Source organism: Eublepharis macularius, chromosome 16, assembly GCF_028583425.1.
Source record: "Eublepharis macularius isolate TG4126 chromosome 16, MPM_Emac_v1.0, whole genome shotgun sequence".
NCBI lineage: Eukaryota > Metazoa > Chordata > Lepidosauria > Squamata > Eublepharidae > Eublepharis > Eublepharis macularius.
The window spans coordinates 24,567,023-24,585,906 of record NC_072805.1 but is presented as its reverse complement, the minus strand read 5'-3'; positions in this window follow the sequence as shown (position 1 = coordinate 24,585,906).

Below are 18,884 nucleotides of genomic sequence, written 5' to 3'. Positions count from 1 at the left end.
TACAAAGAAGTGACCCACAGAATTCCCGCGGAATGAGTAATTACAGCTAATATCCATTCCAGTTTCTATTAGAACATCAACTAAAACAAGGTCATGACAACAGGCAAGGTTTACATTCATTCCTGCAAGCATTACAGTTGAGAGAGAGAGAGAGAGAGAGAGAGAGAGAGAGAGAGAGAGAGAGAGAGAGTCACCCTGGAGCAGGTGGAGACTTTCCTATTAGGTGGGCTCTGCAATGAATAAGGATCATCGTGACAGCTCCCCAGAGGGGTACAGGAGGCTTACAATGGTCCAACCATCTATTACATCAAGAGCAAAAGTGGTAATTTTTTGCAAAGATCATACTGGATTTCAAAAGTGACCATGAAGGTTATATTTGGCTAGAACTTAGCAGGGTTGCAACATATCTGTGAGAGGATGATTATGCTCAGTGCTTGCCCCTGTACAAGAGCAGCAATAGCATTAGCTACCATCTGGGTGGTGGCAATGATGGCCCTGAAGAATTGGGATGATCCACCCCTCCTCCTTCATGAGAAGAGCCCTGTTGGGTCAGACCAGCCTATATACTCCAGCATCCTGTTTCATTCAGCAATCAACCAGTACCTTGGAGGATCGATAAAGAGGATGATAATAACAACAATAACAGCAACATTTGATTTATATACCGCCCTTCAGGACAGCTTAACACCCACTCAGATCTGTTTACAAAGTATGTTACTATTATCCTCACAACAATCATTCTGTGAGGTGGGTGGGGCTGAAGGAGCTTCGAGAAGCTGTGACTGACCCAAGGTCACCCAGTTGGCTACAAGTGGAGGAGTGGGGAATCAAACCCGGTTCTCCAGATTAGAGTTCCATCCGCTCTTAACCCCTACTCCAAACTGGCTCTCAGTTTGTAGAGGCCTTCCCTTCAAGTTGCCTCCGAGCACTGATATCTAGAGGCCCTCTAAATATGGAGGTCCCCCTTAACCACTGACATCCATTGATGGACATCTCCCCCAGGAATCTGGCTCGAGCCTTCTATGTCAGTGTCAACCACTGCGTTCATTAGCAGTGAATTCCACCTTTTAAGGGCTCACAGAGTAAAGAAGTACTTCTATTTGATTGTTCTGAATCTATTGCCTATCAGCTATACTGGGTGTCCCTGAGTTCTACTGTTATGGGAGATGGAGAAAAAGTTTTCTCTATGCTATGCCTCTGCTTAGCAACAGCCTGGACTTTTTGGTGGTCTCCCATCAAAGAGAGCAAGTTTGGTGTAGTGGTTAAGAGTGCTGGACTGTAATCTGGAGAGCCAGGTTTGATTCCCCACTCCTCCACTTGAAGCCAGCTGGGTGACCTTGGGCTAGTCACAGTTCTCTGGAGCTCTCTCAGCCCCACCCACCTCACAGGGTGTTTTGTTGTGGAGATAATAATGACATACTTTGTAAACCGCTCTGAGTGGGCATTAAGTTGTCCTGAAGAGTGGTATATAAATTGAATGTTGTTGTTGTTACTATTAACCAGGGCGGACCCTGCTTAGCTTCTGAGATCTAACAAGGTTGAGTTAGCCTGAGCTATCTAGGTCAGGAGGTTAATACCACATATTTACTCCATAGAAAAGACTGTATCATTTTAAATATCTAAACCATATCCTACAGTCATCAAGCCAATAACAAGTGACTTGAATTCTGAAATCTCTATGTTCATTTTCCCCATCTCTCCAGCAAATCTGTTCAGCTTAGCCATTTCAGCCCACTTTCCAAATCTTTTGTAACCAACGCCTTCAGTGGGGGCTTGCAATTACGCCATTTGTTTGCAATAAATATTTTATCAGCGGTAAGTTACAATACAAACCATCGCATAATGTTTAGTCTGCACTATACCATCTAAGTGTCCAAGACAGACATTCAATGGATTAATCAAAATTTAACAATGGAATATTATTCAGCCCAATTAAATATATGCGTACAGTTGGATCAAATAACTCCCTTCCCCTAAGTGATGACACCTGTACCAGCTCTCCTCCCTGACATTGCGGGCGAGGTGGGGAGATCAACCCGTTACGTTTTTCTGAAAAAGCTTTTTGTTTTAGGGCAATTCTGCCTGGTGAGATACAAATCAGCCTTAGTTTGAAAACATATTGAACAGTTATCAGCCTATTGTATTTTTATCCGGGCCTTCCTCCAAAGAGCTCAGTATAGATCGTTCTTTCCTACTTCATTTTGTCCCACAACATTCCTACCAGTATTTTACTTGTTCTAAAGGAGAAATATTTCATAGAAGGTTCCCCTCCACCAGTCCTTTCCTAAATTTTCCAATTTTCCACTGGAAAATTTTTAAAAAGTCAATGGAATTTTTTCCCCTGAATTCTCCCCTCTCCCGGTTTTCCCATCTCTAGGGGACTCAAATCAGCTAACATCATTCTCCTCTCCATCATCTTATCATCACAATAACCTTATGAGGTAGGTTAGTCTGCGATTGTGTGCCTGCCTCAAGGTCACCCACAAGCGTCCATGGCAGAGTAGGGATTCAAACATAAACCTCCCAGATTCTTGGGTCAGTCACAGCTCTCTCAGAGGTCTCTCAGCCCCACCCACCTCACAGGGTGATTACTGTTGTGGGGATAATAATGACATACTTTGTAAATCGCTCTGAGTGGGTGTTAGGTCATCCTGAAGGGCGGTATATAAATCGAATGTTGTTGTTTTTATTATTATTATTAATCAGCACAGTGCTTTTTAAAAAAAATTATAATAATTAAAACAAATTTTCAGTCAAGTTTTCTCAATCATTTTTTTTTGTTCTGCTCAAAAAAGGAACACGATGCACATTTAACCATAAGCAACTCAAAGGAGCCCATTCTTTGGATCATGTGAAAACAGCACTGTCTCCCCCCCCACACACACACACACACATGCCCTCAACCAAATGCAGCATCAGGAGTCAAACCTCTTTCTGTTGCAACTTTTTCTTTTCTACCACAGAAGAAACCAGCAAGGAGAAAACATGACCTTGCTTTAGCCAGGTTGGAGGATAGCAAAGGGGAAACAAAAAAACATTGCTGGCAGAATCCGTGAGAAGTGGGAGGGAGAGATAAAAGTTTATTTATACATTTTTTCCTCAAGGCCTGCCATAAATGAATTGGTTTAAGGATACCATATTTAGTTAATCACAAGTAATTTTATGTCCTGATATTCAAGGATTATCCCTGAAACTACTGGCTGAAGCTGCCAGGGAGGGGGGGGGGGTGCATGGTTTTTAACGGCTACGGAACAAATTGGTGGAAACGGTTCTTCATCCTTAAGCTTAAAGATTTACAATACTGACTAACCATATAGATCCCCAAAGGTTAATAGTGCTATGTCCTAATGGCAACACGCATTATAGAGCGGTAGAAAATTCTCACAAATTAATCTAGTCTGATGTTGAGTTGTTTGAATACTTGTTCAACAGCTTGGAATCTTGACCACTAGCAAGAAGCCCTGTATATAGAGGATAGACTTGATTGCTCTGTACATGTGCATTTACTAATACATGTATGGCTGAACATGTGGTTGAAAATGCACATTTACCCCATTACTGGTCCCTGGTTTCATTTGTAAAGTGAAAAGGTGTTGGTTCTTTCTTAAGCCCTGTTCACATGTTACAGTGAATGCATGTATGTGAACAGAATGGCATGGGTTTTATTTTCAGCAAGATTTATATCTTTTCATCAAGTCTGTAAAACAGAGATGTTCCACCAGACGTATGGTGATTGAGGTAGGAGGACTCCCCTTCTTCAACTGGCCTTTTGTCAGGAATGGGACACTGAACCCCGCTCCCGGTCTGAATAACATCTACCGGTTCATCACCTGCCCTACGGCTTTGGTTGTGGAGGGATGGTGCAATGTGAGTGCCACTGGGTTTTATTAACTGGAATTGTTTTTATTATGCTACCATGTTTTTATACCCTGATGTGATCTGCTCTGAGCCTGCTTTGCAGGGAAAGCAGAATGAATGAACGAACGAACGAATATTGGTACCAGATGCAACACTTACAATCCTCCAAGCAATGGGTTGAATCCATTAACTTGGCTCCAGTGATGCACAAGCAGTGATGCATAAATGGGTTTAGAACACAGTTTCACTTGTGCAGGACCTTGTACAACACTGAGCGCTTTCATCCCTATATGTTATATAGCCCAGAGATTGGTTGCTCAAGATTGTGCACAGGTATTTTATTTGTGTTTCTGCTTGTGCGAGAGCTCTAGCAGAAGTGGAAATTCCATGCTGGATCCAAATCAATGACTCCCTATCACTAAGAGTCTCTCTACACGGGACATCTTACACAAGGATGCTCAAGTGTAGGGAGATGCAATGTTAGTCGGGAAGCATAGTTTAAAAAGACAGAGCCAAAGACTGTCAATTTCACCTCTCTACACAGAGGTGGCAGAGATCGCTCCTGGGAGGGTTTTTAAATTTCATCTTTGCCTCCCTGAAGGCTCTGTCAATTTCACCTCCCCTTCGTGGGAGTATGCTGCATGCCATAGTTTATGACATATCCCAGAATCCTCTGTGATGCACACAGGTCTCACGGCAGATACACAGGATGGGTTTCTCAGCAATGTGGAAAGACTTCCCAGAGGGATGCTTGAAAGTTACCGAGTCAGAGGTCACTTTTAGTCAGTTGCAATAGAATCACTCTCCAAAGTTTAATTGCTTGCTCGTTTAAAGGCAAAACAAGCATCAGAACCTTGAGTAGCTGTTTTGTAGTCTCCATCCTACCCACACGCCTGAGTCCCAAGTCATGCTGACAACCTGTCTCCTAAATTCTGTTAATTTTTTGTCTTTTCACAAGCGCCAAGGCTAAAGAATATTGATGCAATTGCTTGCTCTTAGATGCAGAATGACACAAGCCTCCCATCTGCCATCCTATTTCATTAACAGCCTGGCCGTGGATCAAAAGAGGGGAATGTCTGCTCCTTCTTGAGCCCCTCTGACTTTCACAGGCCTTGAAATAACATTGCCAGCAATAGTGTTCTTCTTTATTCCCTTCCCTTCTACACACATCCTTTTTCTTCCTTCCATTGCGGGGAGAAAAGAATCGGGAAGAAATAAGGGCACAGAACATGCCAGAAGGTCTCCAGGCAGGAGATTCCATATTTTGAATGCACACAATTCATCAGTTGTGGTGTGTCTGATGCTCAGATGAGCGCATGGAGTGCCAGCTAAGCAGGAGTTCCCTCTTTCTTCCATCTATCGTACACATTTGCAAAAAACATTTCCCCATATTGAATGGTAATAAGAAAGACCAGCATATCTACCATGGGATCTCTGTGTGTCATAGAGGATTCTAGGATGTGTTGTAGGGTGCACAGTCACTGCACATAGTACAGTGTCATTGGTTGGGGTGGGCAAGCTGGATTTTAAAAAAGTTTCTGTGTCATTACCTACGTTTTCACCAGTATTGCCAGTTAGAGCCGAGCAACCAGAGGGAGGGTTGGGGGGCAGGACATGTAACATTGATGATGTCACTTTCACTACATCACTTCCGGGTGCAACTTGGAAGTAGAGATGGGCACGAACAGCAATACGAACTTTAAAAAGCCATGAACAGCCCAATCAGCTGTTCACGAACAAGCTGTTCGTGAGGCCCCATTCTAAATGAACAGATGGTCATTGCAAGCCTCATTCATTGCTGTTCGTTGCTGTTCGTCAAGCCAGACAATCTGGCACCTGCAATCAATTTCCTTGGCAACTGGAGGCAGGGACTGCCTAAACTCTGTCTGAACTCCTGCTGTTGCCCTGGAAACCCCAATCTAAACCCAATTTAGCTTGATAGGCAGGTCTTCCTTTCAAGTGTGGAGCTCCAAATTTGTTACAAGGAAGCAAAGAGCAGGAGGGGGGGGGGCTCCCAGCTCTGGTTTTGCAGACAGTGGAGAGGGAGAGATGGTTGTTGGCAGTTTGAGAGAGAGACAGGGGGAGTGCATTGGAGCTTGAATTTTCTTTGTGTGTGGTGGGATTGGGATCTACCTCTTCAAGTTCCAGAGCTGCTGCCAGGTTCTGGGCCAAGCTATTATTTATTACTAGTACCTTTCCTGCTGCCTGCTCAGGTAAGGTTTCTGGGAGTGGTGCGGTAGGGATCTACCCCTTCAAGTTCCAGGGCTGCTGCCAGGCTCTGGGAACAATCTATTATTTATTATTGGTACATTTCCTGCTGTCTGCTCAGGTAGGGTTTCTGGGAGTGATGTGGCAGGGATCTTGATGGCTGGAGGAGAGCCTGCTGGCCCCCACAAACAATGAACAATGTTCATTGTTCATTGTTCATGGATGGTAACGAACAACGAACACCATGTTCGGGTTTTTTTTTCTGTTCGTGCCCATGTCTACTCGGAAATGACATTGGTTGCGCAAGCAATCACTACAACTCTATTGTAAAACTCTATGGCAATCCCTGGAGTTACTATTATCACTTTCAGGTTGCACCCAGACGTGATGTGCTAGTGACTAGGTTGGAACCCTTTTTGCCCCTTTATTATTCAATGGATTGAATCCCCAAATGTGGGCAAATGCTTTTCACTGTAAGATCTCAAAGAGGGTTCCCTTCCCCCAATCCCTGTTCTAACTTAGCAAGTTTGTCAAGCCTACTACTCACTATGGGTGCTGCTCCTCCTTCCAGGATATGTGCAGTGTAGTGGTTAGAATGTCTTAGGGAACACCTGGCTTCAAAGCTGCCCTCAACCATCATGTTCGCTGGCAGAGACATCCTTTGCAGAGTTACACCCTTCAAAGTCCATCAAAGTCAGTGGGCTTAGAATAGCAAAACTCTTGTTTAGGATTGCACTGTGGGTGACATTGGCAATGGCTTCTTCTCTGTGTTTAATCTACCTCACAGGGTTGTTATGGAGGAGAGGAGAACCATGCATGTTATCCACAGCTCCTTGGGAGAAAAGTGGCATAAAAAGGAAAAACTAAATCAGCAATTTTCACTCATTCCATTTTCCACCTGTAGAACCCCTTCATATAGTCCCCCAAGGCATCCTATTCCCCAGGAGCATTGTTTTATGGAGGTCACTATGGCGGAAGATCTCCTGCCAATCCTCTCTGTTAACCACAGAAAATTAAAAATGCTGCCACCCCCTGTGCCGGTACATCACTTTCAGGTAGAACCGGGAAGTAACAATGGTAAAACTACAGAGTTTCTGGCAATTCCTAGAGCTACCCATTGTAGTGACCTTTCTGACATCATACATTCCCCCATCCACCCATGTCCCCATTTTCCCAACCTTCCTGCTGGGCTGCTGTAGGAACTCCGTGGGCTGTGGGATAAAGGGAATGCAAAGAAAGTCCTGTTCCACTGATGGAGTATTTGGTCTGAATCCTTCCTTTCCTTCACATCCCTATCTAAAACCTGTTTTTCGCTTCTGGCCTTTGGCTTATCCGTTAAATTCTCATTCCCAGTCATAAGCATAAGCAAACCAAGCCTTAAATATGTGTAACTGCATTTATATTCCTCTCACTAACTATCCCTGTCTTGTTGAAGGCTTTCACGGCCAGAGAACGATGGTTGTTGTGGATTTTCCGGGCTGTATAGCTGTGGTCTTGTTCCTCTGTTGGTCTCTGTCTTGTTCCTCTGTTGGTCTCCCAGATACTAAGTTTACATTGTAGTCTCCTTAAGCTCAAACAACTGTCTGTCTGCTTTTCTGCAAGGCTTCATACACAATGTAGGACCTGTAATTTTTTTTTTAAATGGTGTAGTGGTTAGGTCTAGAGATGGGCATGAACCAAAATATGAACCAAACTTAAGCATGAACCAGGCTGGTTCGTGGTTCGTGAACCATGGTTCATCAGATCCCATTTCTGACGAACTGCCACAAACTATTAGGTTGGTTCGTTTGGTTTATTTTTTGGTTCGTCACTGCAGACAGCCTGGTGTCAATCAAATAGTTTCCTAGGCAACAGGAAATGGACTTCCTGCAGACCTTCTGCTGACCCGGCAGTGACCTGCTGACCCAGAAGTGGTGATTTTCTGACCTGGATGTGACGTTTGCATGAACCGAATGAACCGGTTCGCGAACCAGGGGCAGGTTCGTGAAAGCTCGTGGTTTGTGAAATTTGACAAACCACGAACCACATGGTTCAGTTTTTTTCCGGTTCATGCCCATCTCTAGTTAGGTTCCCCCTTCATATAATATCTTCAAAAATAATAGAGAGAAGTCTTGAAGAGTTAACTGAGGTCCAGGCTAACTTGTCTGGCTCCAAAAAACAAATATATTGCCTTCCTGTGCCTGTTGTGAGTGAAGCTAACTACTTTTGTTTCATTTCTTTGGGGAAATTTTTATTTAACAGTAAAAATGCTGGGGTATTTAAGGTTAAAGCAATCTTTTTAATTTTTTTTATAAAAACTTTCCTTGGGAATAGAATAAGAAGACAATGAACTATTACTTTTTGGTTTGGCAAATCTACCTGGGCAATGTATGCCAATCTGAAACTGAGCTTCAGAAAAACACTCTGCAAAAGACTCAAGGTGATGCTTAAAACCCATTTAAATATCCTAAGGGGAACATTAAGTACTATTTTATGTTATGCATGGAGCATTGTGTAACATGAGTCTCCCAAATGCACACACAACCTCTGAAGGGTTAGGTTTGTCAATATGGAAACAAAGAGTTTCAAATTTGGGAACTTGCATATGCTAACTTGCAATTTGAACCTGGGTTCTTTCAGAAGTCACAAAACCCTGGATTCTGGCCAACATGCAGATTTTTAAGGAAAACAAATTAATCTATAACAAGGGGGGGGGGATTGTAGCCATTTTATGCTCTAAAGTTGAAACGCACACATGTGCAAAATCATTACTGAATGGAATCATACATGAATTTAACGTGTTGCTGATGTTTGATTTGGTATGGTTTGATTGAACTATCTGAGTTCGTGAAGGTTTTCAGGCTTGTAGTACATTACATAACCACAGAGCAACATGGATTATAAACTAAAGTAATGCTGCTACTAATATATTTAGAAAGCTATAGAGATCCTATGCTGGAGATGAGTCATTTACCTAACATCTAAGAGCTGATGTAGTGCAATGACTGGTTTAGATGTAGCACCAAATGTTTGGCAATACATGAACCTGCTTTTAAAAAAAGAGCTTCCATTCTGATTCCATGATTCCAAGCACGGCTTTGACATTGCAAAAATGTCTTGACAGGCAAGCTCAAAGCCCTACTTTGCCCTAAGAGCAAATTATAGCTTGGATTCCTACTGCTAATTCTTCCTTTCTCCATCTGGTGAAGACTTAGCAGAAGGGAGTTCCTTCCAGCACTGGATCCAACCATATGCTTTGCTGCAAAAGAAGATGCAAGTACGATAATCATCGTGTGATATGCAAGGAGAGGAGGAAAGGCAAGAATGAACTTCATGAACGACTCTGAAGCTCTTTAAGTCTAATTGATGTAGCTCCAAACTCTTAGTTCGCCATTATGTCTGGACCACATGACAGCCACAAGTCCCAAAAACCCCTGATCAAACAGAACTATTCCTATAGTGTTTACTCTGTCTGCCGTATAAAAGCACTACACGAAGTTGATGTCAGATCGTTTGTAGCACTTTCGATATATGACCGTAGATTATTATGACCAAGCACTACTATTTTATCCTAAGCTCCTGTTCATTGGTGTAAAAACTGAAACTCATGTTGACTCCAGCACCTCAGTTCCTCATGCCAAGAGATCCTTTTATGGGGGCTACATGAAACTTGGGAGCAGTCACCGAGCTGTAGACACGGTTCTGCTCATGGCAGAAGAAGGCTTTTAATGTAGCACATGAATTAAACATACTCGCATGCAGTGCAAAGGCAATAAATCAAGGCATGCTCTACACGGTGCCATTTATGAAGGGAATGCTCTCTAGCATCACTTCCCCACCCATTTTGATTCACTCAGGTAGTATGAATATTGCACAGACCCCAAGACTGCCTGCCTTATTCCCTCTGCTTCCATAATATCCCTCCCATTATAGCAAATGGATAAGCTATGAAAAAGCAACCCTATTGAGGAAAAGTAGAGTGTAGGATCCTGCATTAATTTAAACTACACACGAGGTTATATTCGTCGGCCATGGGGAAGGGCGGGGTAAATCCTCAAAGCATCTCAGCAAGGATTTCAGTGGTACTGGACAGCACATTCATGTTGGCCATATAGGAAATCCAGACAGAAGGTGAAACAAGTCAAGCCATTACAACCTTTTGCTTCCTATTTAGTCCCAAGAATTCCCAAATCCCAAGTAATGAGCTCTGGACGAATAAAGATCTAATGCATGTGTGTTTTCATTGGCAAAGGCAGCCATTTTACAGAAAGTGCCATTGAGACCAATGGTTTTAAACAGTATATGTCACTGTGCTCTTAGTTTAAAGTCAACTGATAAATAATCTACAAATTGTTTAGGTATTCAGTATGGGATGATGGTTAAAATGTTGGATTAGGATTTGAGAAATCTAGGTTTGATTCCGTCATGGAAGCTTGCGGGTGACCTTGGGCCTCTCACCTAACCTACCTCACAGGGTTCTTATGAGGATAAAATGGAGGAGAGGAGGACAATGTAAGCTGCTTTGGGCCCCCATTGGGAGAAAAGGTGGGGAATAGATAGATAGATAGATAGATAGATAGATAGATAGATAGATAGATAGATAGATAGATAGATAGATAGATAGCGTGGGGAAAATGTGCTTGTTCGGCAACGCCAAGGGAGCCACTGGGGAGGGTTCAGAAGCAGCAGGGGCGAGCCAGGCAGAGAGCAGACCAAATACCACACCCTAGGTGGGGATGGAGTGGGTGGGGCCAGGAGACTACAGAGTCTACCCAGCCCTCCTATCAGATAGGCTGGGAGCAGGGCCAGTCAGGGAGACGGGGTGACGATTGGGGCCAGAGCCAGGGAGGTGGGGCCAGGGGAGGCCTTTAAATTCAGGTTCCTGTGAAGGCCGAGGAGGATTTTGGAGGGAGAGACAGCTGGAGCGTGCTGCTACTCCCAGGGCAGGAGAAGGAACAAGGTGGTGCAACCCCCTTCCCTGCCCATCTGAGGCCGGAGGACACCTGCCTGGAGAGCTGGTAGGATGGCAGGCCATCAGGAGAGGGCACCAGTGAGGGAGGATCCTCACAGTGCTGATGCTGGTTTTAAAGTTCACATGGAATGGTCGTCTGTTTTCTCATTTCCTTAGCTATGGAATAATGTTAACTCACTGTCTAGCAAAAAGATGTTTGAAATGCTGTTTTCTCTGCCCCTTATAAATACTTGCAGTGCAATCCTAAACAGAACTATCCCCATCTCATCCCTTTGACTTCAATGGGTTTTGAAGAGTGTAATTCTGCTCAGCATGCCTCATTCCATTCTGGCCAGGCTACCAGGAAGATTTTTTTTTAAAAAAAAATCTGTCAAGGCTGACTGCATGATGTCACTTCCAGGAAGTGACATCATGCTTCTCTAGCTATTGCCAGAAACTTTATGGTAGCATTTCCGGTGATTCCTAGAGAGACATGAAATCATTTCTGGATATTTCCCTAGAAGTGATGTCACACTGTTGCTGATGGCCACCCCCTATGCCCCCCCCCCGATCTCCCACTGGTTGCTGTGCCTGGCAACCCTAGCTCAATCACACAACTTCCTTTCATTTTAATGGAACATCTGCAAAGAGACCATGTAATGAAGATCCACAAATAAAGCTACCTTGGAATCTAGGGGCCAAGCTACAAGTGACGAATGACACTTGAACGGCAAGTGTATTTCTCCCTGTTCACTTGCTCTCCACTCAATCCACTTGCCGTTCAAGTGTCATTCGTCATGTGTAGCTTGGCCCTAGGTTGGATACTACTTACAGGATAAGGTGCATTTACAGGCAGAGGAACAAGTGCCAGAAACCCTGTGATCAACCTCCTGCTCTGGAGAAGTTGAGATTTCCCCCAGGTTTTAGAACCATGATTAAAACAACAAAGGGATCCTTCAACTAGAGGACTGGAAAGCTGCGCTCTGTAGTAGTACCATAATTTGGCTTATATTGACTGTTTACTTAGTAGACTAAATTAAATTAATCTCCAGCATATAAAAGCAGCCTTTGAAGGGACGTGTGCATTCCATTTGGCATCAGGGAGACATTAGATCAATTACTGGTAGTGATAATTTCAATTAGATAGCATCTATTTTTGCTTTTTGCCCCCAGCATAATAAGGGTGTAAAATCCAAAAAGCGTTGAAATCCACAAAGCGTGCTACTCAGGGTGGAGAGAGAAGACCAAACTACCAGTTACATGTTTTTGATATGTTATGTCTGGTTTCCCGGGCCTGAGTGACTCAATCTGGCACGTCACCCTGCTGAGAATTCATTTCCCAAACATGTGGAACTCCAATTTGGGTCAGAACCATTGTGCAACAGGGGAAGGTGCTTCATCCTTCTTCCTGAGCTGTGAAAACCAAAGCCCCTTCTTCCTATGGTTCTGACCTGAATCTAGGGTTGCCAGCTCCAAGTTGGCAAATTCTTGGAGATCTGAGGAGTGAAACTGGGAGAAACCTGGAGAAAGTGGGGTTTGGGGAGGGAAAGGACTTTGACATGGCATAATTCCATAGAGTCCACCTCCCAAAAGTAGCCATTTTCTCCAGGTGAACTGATCTCTGTGGCCTGGAGACCAGTTGTAATTCCAGGAGATCTCCAGCCACTACCTGGAGGCTGGCAACCCTACCTGAATCAAGGCCCCACTCCCTTGGAAAATGACTTCCCAGCAGACTGGCATATGATTGATTCAAAGTCAGGCTGAGGAACTCATACTCAACACGTCTAAACTTGTAAGTGTTGCTTGATGCCTAAGAGGTCTCACATACTGGGCCTGAAGATTCTCCCCCCCCTGCCCCCTTTCTTGCTGTCTGATGAGGAGTTCTGGAGAACTCAAAAGCTTGCACACCATGTTGTGCTATTTTGGTTGTTCTTAATAAAATCATGCTACGGCTTTTGATTTTGGACTTTGCTTCAGCTTCCTACATTAAAAAAAAAATCCTGTCCTAGAGGCACAAAATACCCGTCTGCCTTTCTGAACTGCAACAATGCATACATCCTGATACTCATAAGAGTAGACCAACTCAGACACACTCTTAGACATACATCTCTGTAGCCTGAGGTTAGCAACCTACGAATCAGTCCTCAGACCACTTTTCGGATAATTAAATTTGCGCCCACCCCTGGCCAACTCCTACTCATTTATTTGCAACAACACATAGAAAAACAACAGAGGGCTTGGTATGATCTATAAAAATCCTCAGAGAAACAGTGAAAAACTGTTCTAATGATCTGATCATCATAAAAAAAAAGAAACTAAGTTTGGAGTTAATGAGATCTCTAGATCAAAAATTTGAATGATTTCCCCCCTCATTAGTGGTTTTTATCATCAGATGTTAGCATTGTTTGAGTGAAATTCATTCAAAGGCCGCCAATGAAAGGAGGATTTGGCGAAAAGAAATCCTGATTTTTGGGTCTATTAACAAACAGACCATCTTGATAAATAATTCCTTTATGCACTATTCAATAATGATGTAAAGCAGCGTTCTGCTGCTTCAATAAAACAACCTTCAGAAAGATCATTAAACTGGCTTTTTATAAGACAAGCAAAAACAGAATGACTGAAACGTCTGTTACGAGTTTCTACTTCCATTCAACTCAATTAAGCTGTAGGATGCAGATGAAAAGCCTCGAAAGCAAAAAACAGAGGCTTTCCCTTCAAGCCCGTTTTAAACGGCGAACTTTATAAAAAAGCTCTTGTGGAAAATTGCTTCAAATTCCTGCAACGGCAACTTTGCAAGCAGAACATTACATTGTGGAGTCAAGTATCCGACCTACGAAAACGGGGAAACCTTGAGTCTGCAGGGGAGAACTAAGATCAATTGAGAAAGAGGCAGAACATAGAAAGTGATCTCTTTTTAGCTGACTAACTGGAGGAGCAAGAAAACACAACACTCAAAAACCTGCCTGACGATGCTTCAGCCTTTTATGCAACATATCAGCAGAAGCTAAACAGACATGTCAGATGGGGGAGAAGTAGCTCTGGGGCAGCAATCACAGCAGCAGCAGCCGTAGTAGTAGTAGTAGTAGTAGTAGTAGTAGTAGTAGAAGAAGAAGAAGAAGATGTTATTATCATTATCAGGGCTCATTTCAAGGTGGAACACACCGGAACACAGTTCCGGCAGTTCCCCAAAGAGGTCATGTCAGGTGGCCCTGCCCACCTGACTCTCGGCCATTTTGGGCCCGTTTCAGCCTGGATTGGGGCCAAAACATCCCAGATAGGGTCTCTGATGGGTGGTGGATCACTCTCCCACTCAGCAGAGGCCTGATCCCTACGATTTTGGGCCCCTTTTCGGCCGTTTTCAGCCCCTTTTTGCCATGTTGGGCCCAATTTTGGCCAGGATTGGGTCCAAAACAGGCAGGATAGGTGATGTCAGGGGTGTGGCATATGCAAATCAGTTATGCCAATGACACAATTCCAGTGACGGCAAGGGGCATGGCATATGCTAATGAGTTATGCTAATGAGTTCCTCCAGCACTTTTTCTATGAAATGACCCCTGATCGTTATCATCTAATTAAGTCTCTATTAAAGGAACAGGCCTTTTTCCTTCTAGGCTGATGTACACATTGCCTAATTTATTTGTTTTGGGTATCCTATCCTGTTGATTGCACTGACTTATACTTGAGTCTCAGTGAGAAAAGCAGACTATAAATAATGCAAATATATGAAATGTGGCAGATTGGTGGAAAGCAGGGGGACAAGCCAGGGAGAAACAAGGTCTCGACATTTGAGGTGCTCGAGAAACAGAAAGAATGCCAAAGGCGGAGAAAATGATGCATGCCTCAAATGTCCTTTTGGCTCAAAGACATCTTTAGATACACAGTCACAGGGCGACATCTCTGCTCCTTAGTTCTGTTTGTTAGTTAGAATTGTATACTGCACGAGCTGCCTTGGCCTGAAACCATTTGCTCCCATGCCTGTATCTCCTTGCTAATAAATGGATGCTGCTTTGAACACACTTGGTCTGTGCTGTGTGAACCTAAGAGCAGGAACCTGCGGGAGTACCCTATTCCTGACATGCAAGCAAAAGGGAACATTACAGTATGGTTACTACTTTCTTCTACTATTAGATCCGGCCCTTCCGGAATCTCTCTGCTACTCTCATAAACCTATTTGCATCAAAGATCAATTCATAGCTTGCAATATTACAATGATAATGAGATCTGCTCCTTAAATAAGACAAACCATTTTAGAACAATCAGTCCCGCCCCCCCTCCTCAAAAGACCCTCCCAGCTGCTTAGTTTGGAAGCCCTGATCAATCAAATCTCATTTTCAAGCAGGTAGTTCTCCTTTCTTTGTGCCACAGAGGATGGCTGTATTTGTTTCTTTGTGTCCTTTTGGAAAAGCTCAGCTGCCATTATTTTGTAAGTTCTTCCCCACTTAAATACCTTCTACTAACCTTCCTTGAGAAAGCAGCAATCAACAGCCAACTGATCAGGTTTGATGGACGGCTGCTTTGGAGATCTAGTCTGTGCAGCTGAAAATGCCTGCTCATCCCATTAACCAAATTACTAAGGAGGCACTCTGGCCAAGCGCAGCTCTGGTTGGGTTGCAGACATAAGAAGGTTATTGCATGATGGGTATGGAGGAGGCAGTATAGCATGCACACATAGGAACTATTATTCAAATAGGTATTGCCCAAAGTTTTTGCTGAGCCAAGGCGGAGAAGTTGCTTATTACCAGGGGTCATTTCATAGAAAAAGAGCTAGAGGAACTCATTGGCATAACTCATCAGCACAGCTCATCAGCATACGCCACGCCCCTTGACAGCACCAGAAGTGTGTCATTAACGTAACTGATTTGCATATGCCACACCCCCTGACATCACCTATCCTGGATGTTTTGGACCCTATCCTGGCCATTCAGGGCCAAAATTGGGCCCAAAACGGCCAAAAAGGGTCTGAAAATGGCCCCAAAGGGGCCCAAAATGGTCAGAATTGGGCTGCTGCTGAGTGGGGGAGTGATCCAGCACCTGTCAGAGGCCCTATCCAGGCCGCTTTGGTCCCCAATCCAGGCCTAAACAGGCCCAAATGGCCGAGAGTCAGGTGGGCGGGGCCACCTGACATGTGACCTCTTTGGGGAACTGCCGGAACTGTATTCCTGTGTGTTCCCCCTCGAAATGAGCCCTGCTTATTACATACTCTTCAACAGTTCACAGATGGGGAAAGGGATGCTTGCAGATTGCAACTTATAGTCTGGATAAAAGGTTATGAGGAGAGTGGAGGGGAAGCTGTGAGACTGATTCAGTTACTCCTTTTGTTTCAGCGAGGACTCTTTCTCCAGCAGAAGCTCTTGTCTTCCATTAGAGGATAACTCCCTTCCGTTTTGAAGAGTCATTGGATCCAACCTATGTGCGTTCTAGAATAAACAGTACATCTCTGCCAACTCCGTCAGCAATATTTACTATCTAGGCACCTGGGGAAGTGTGTGATGCCCAAAGAACTGTAGTGCATGTGGATGCATGTGTACTAGTAACTGTTTAAGAGGGCAATCCAAACAATTCTCCTAAATGCAAAATTAGGACCACATCTAACTAGGGTGGCTAACAACCTGGTTAAAATTAAAAGTTCTGTCCTTTTAATAGAGGCTAAATGTGCGGAAATGGCCAGCTGAAGCTTTTCTTGATACAAAGCTGACAACATCTACAATGTGATGTTATCACAGACAGCCAGATGTTTGGGTTGTACTTTTTGGTCCTTCACCAACTCGGATCCAAGAATCTAGGAGTCGCTGAGGTATCACTTTAATATGTGGCACGTTCCAAGTGCTTTGGCTGTTTGCAACTGTCCCTTTGTTATACTATCTGTGCCAATATTGCCTACATGTTTCGTTAATCCTTTTGGAATCACACTTAGGACTCCTGGAATAACCACTGCATTTTAATCCCAGAGCTATTGAACTTCAAATTATATATCTTGATATTTTCCTATCTTTTCAGTTTCCTTTTCTTCAATTTGACTGTCACTTGGGATTACCACATCAATTAGTTTGATCTTCTAACTTTCAACCACAGTAATATCCGGAGCATTATGTTCTAACTTCAAATCTGTTGGATTCTGAAATCTCACAATATGTTAACTTTCCAATTTTCAACATCTATCATCATCATTGTCATCATCCTTGACATTGTTGCTGCTGTCGTCATCGTCATCATCGGCATTATCTAATTAAGCCTCTATTGAAGGGACAGAACACTTTTTGTCTGGGCTGATGGCAACTCTATGTCTGTCTCAGAAGATTTTTCTGATCCAGCTGTTGCCCTGGAAACCCCAATCTAAGTCCAATTTAGCTTGATAGGCAGGTCTTCCTTCCAAGTGTGGACTGGAGCTCCAAATTTGTTACAAGAGGAAAAGACCAGGGGGGAGGGGGGCTCCCAGCTCTGGCTTTCAGGGAGAGACAGCTGCTGTTAGAGAGACAGGGTGAGTGCATTGGAGCTTGAATTTTCTCTGTATGTGGTGAGATAGGGATCTACCCCTTCAGGTTCCAGGGCTGCTGCCAGGCTCTGGGCCCAAGCTATTATTTATTATTGGTACGTTTCCTGCTGCCTGCTCAGGTAGGGTTTCTGGGAGTGGTGCGGTAGGGAACTTGATGGCTGGAGGAGAGCCTGCTGGCCCCCACGAACAATGAACAATGAACATGTTCATGATAGGATCATGTTCGTCAGTATTTGTTGTTGGTTGTTCATGGATGGCAATGAACAACGAACACCATGTTCGGGGTTTTTTATGTTTGTGCCCATGTCTAGTCAAGACCCTGTTTCTCCATATCCAGCCTCCCTGACTTCCATCAATTTGCAACATAAATAAATTAGGCAATGCATACTTTTTGTAGGAGGGCATAATGCATCTGTTAGCCATTGATGGAGGAATGGAACCTCCACTCCCTTTTGCACGTGCATTAAATTCACTGCCTGTTTGTATTTTGCCATTGAGACTTTATCTGGCATAATCCATTTTTAATCTTATTGCTGCTATTGTGATTGCTAGAAAAGCCTTCGGTGTTTTGTTTAAAATCAAAGCGTCAAGTATTCTGAGTGCTGCATTCAATATGCATGACGCCAGACTTCTGTGATAGAATTCATTAGGTATACATGAAGCAAATAAGAGAAGCAGCCACCTGTGGCATTTCTGCCCAAAAGTGCACTACAGCTGTTTGTGGTTTTTAATCCAGATCATAGCCTAGCACTCTAACCACTACACCACACTGGTGGGGATTGTAGTAAGTAGAGGCACTGGGCAAGACTGAGTCCATCCTTTTGTCACCTTTGGTACCTTGATCTAAACTTGGCAGTAGAGCTGGGCATGGACCAGGAAAACCCCACAGACCATCAGCCCGTGGTCCATTGTGTTTCACAGACCACAGGCCACGAACTTTTCACGGATCTGCCTAGTTCAAGGACCGGTTCATCGGTCAGTGGTGTGTCACTTCCGAGGGCCCTAGGATTGCCCCCTTCGCACTCAGAGATGCCAAACTCACAACAAGGCTTCAGCAGGCTCTCCTCTAGCCACCCTCAAGTTTGGCCAAGATTGCACTTTGGAAGTCTGAGTTACAGACCCCCCAAAGCAGCCACCCCCAGGAAACTTCCTGTAGATACTACAAGTTGCAAACAGAAAAGGGTGGGAGAAGAGCCCCCTCACTCACCACAGAGACACCTTCCCAGCTGTTGCCTAGGGAATTAATTCTTGTTCCTTATTAGTATAAAGAAGAATGGGAGCTCTCTGGTTGGCAAGCAGAGCTGTCTATCAGGCTTTTAAGGGCTAGAATTGGTGTTCCCATAACTGCAGAACATCCATCCCCTCCGTTGCCTAGGGAATTAATTCTTGCTC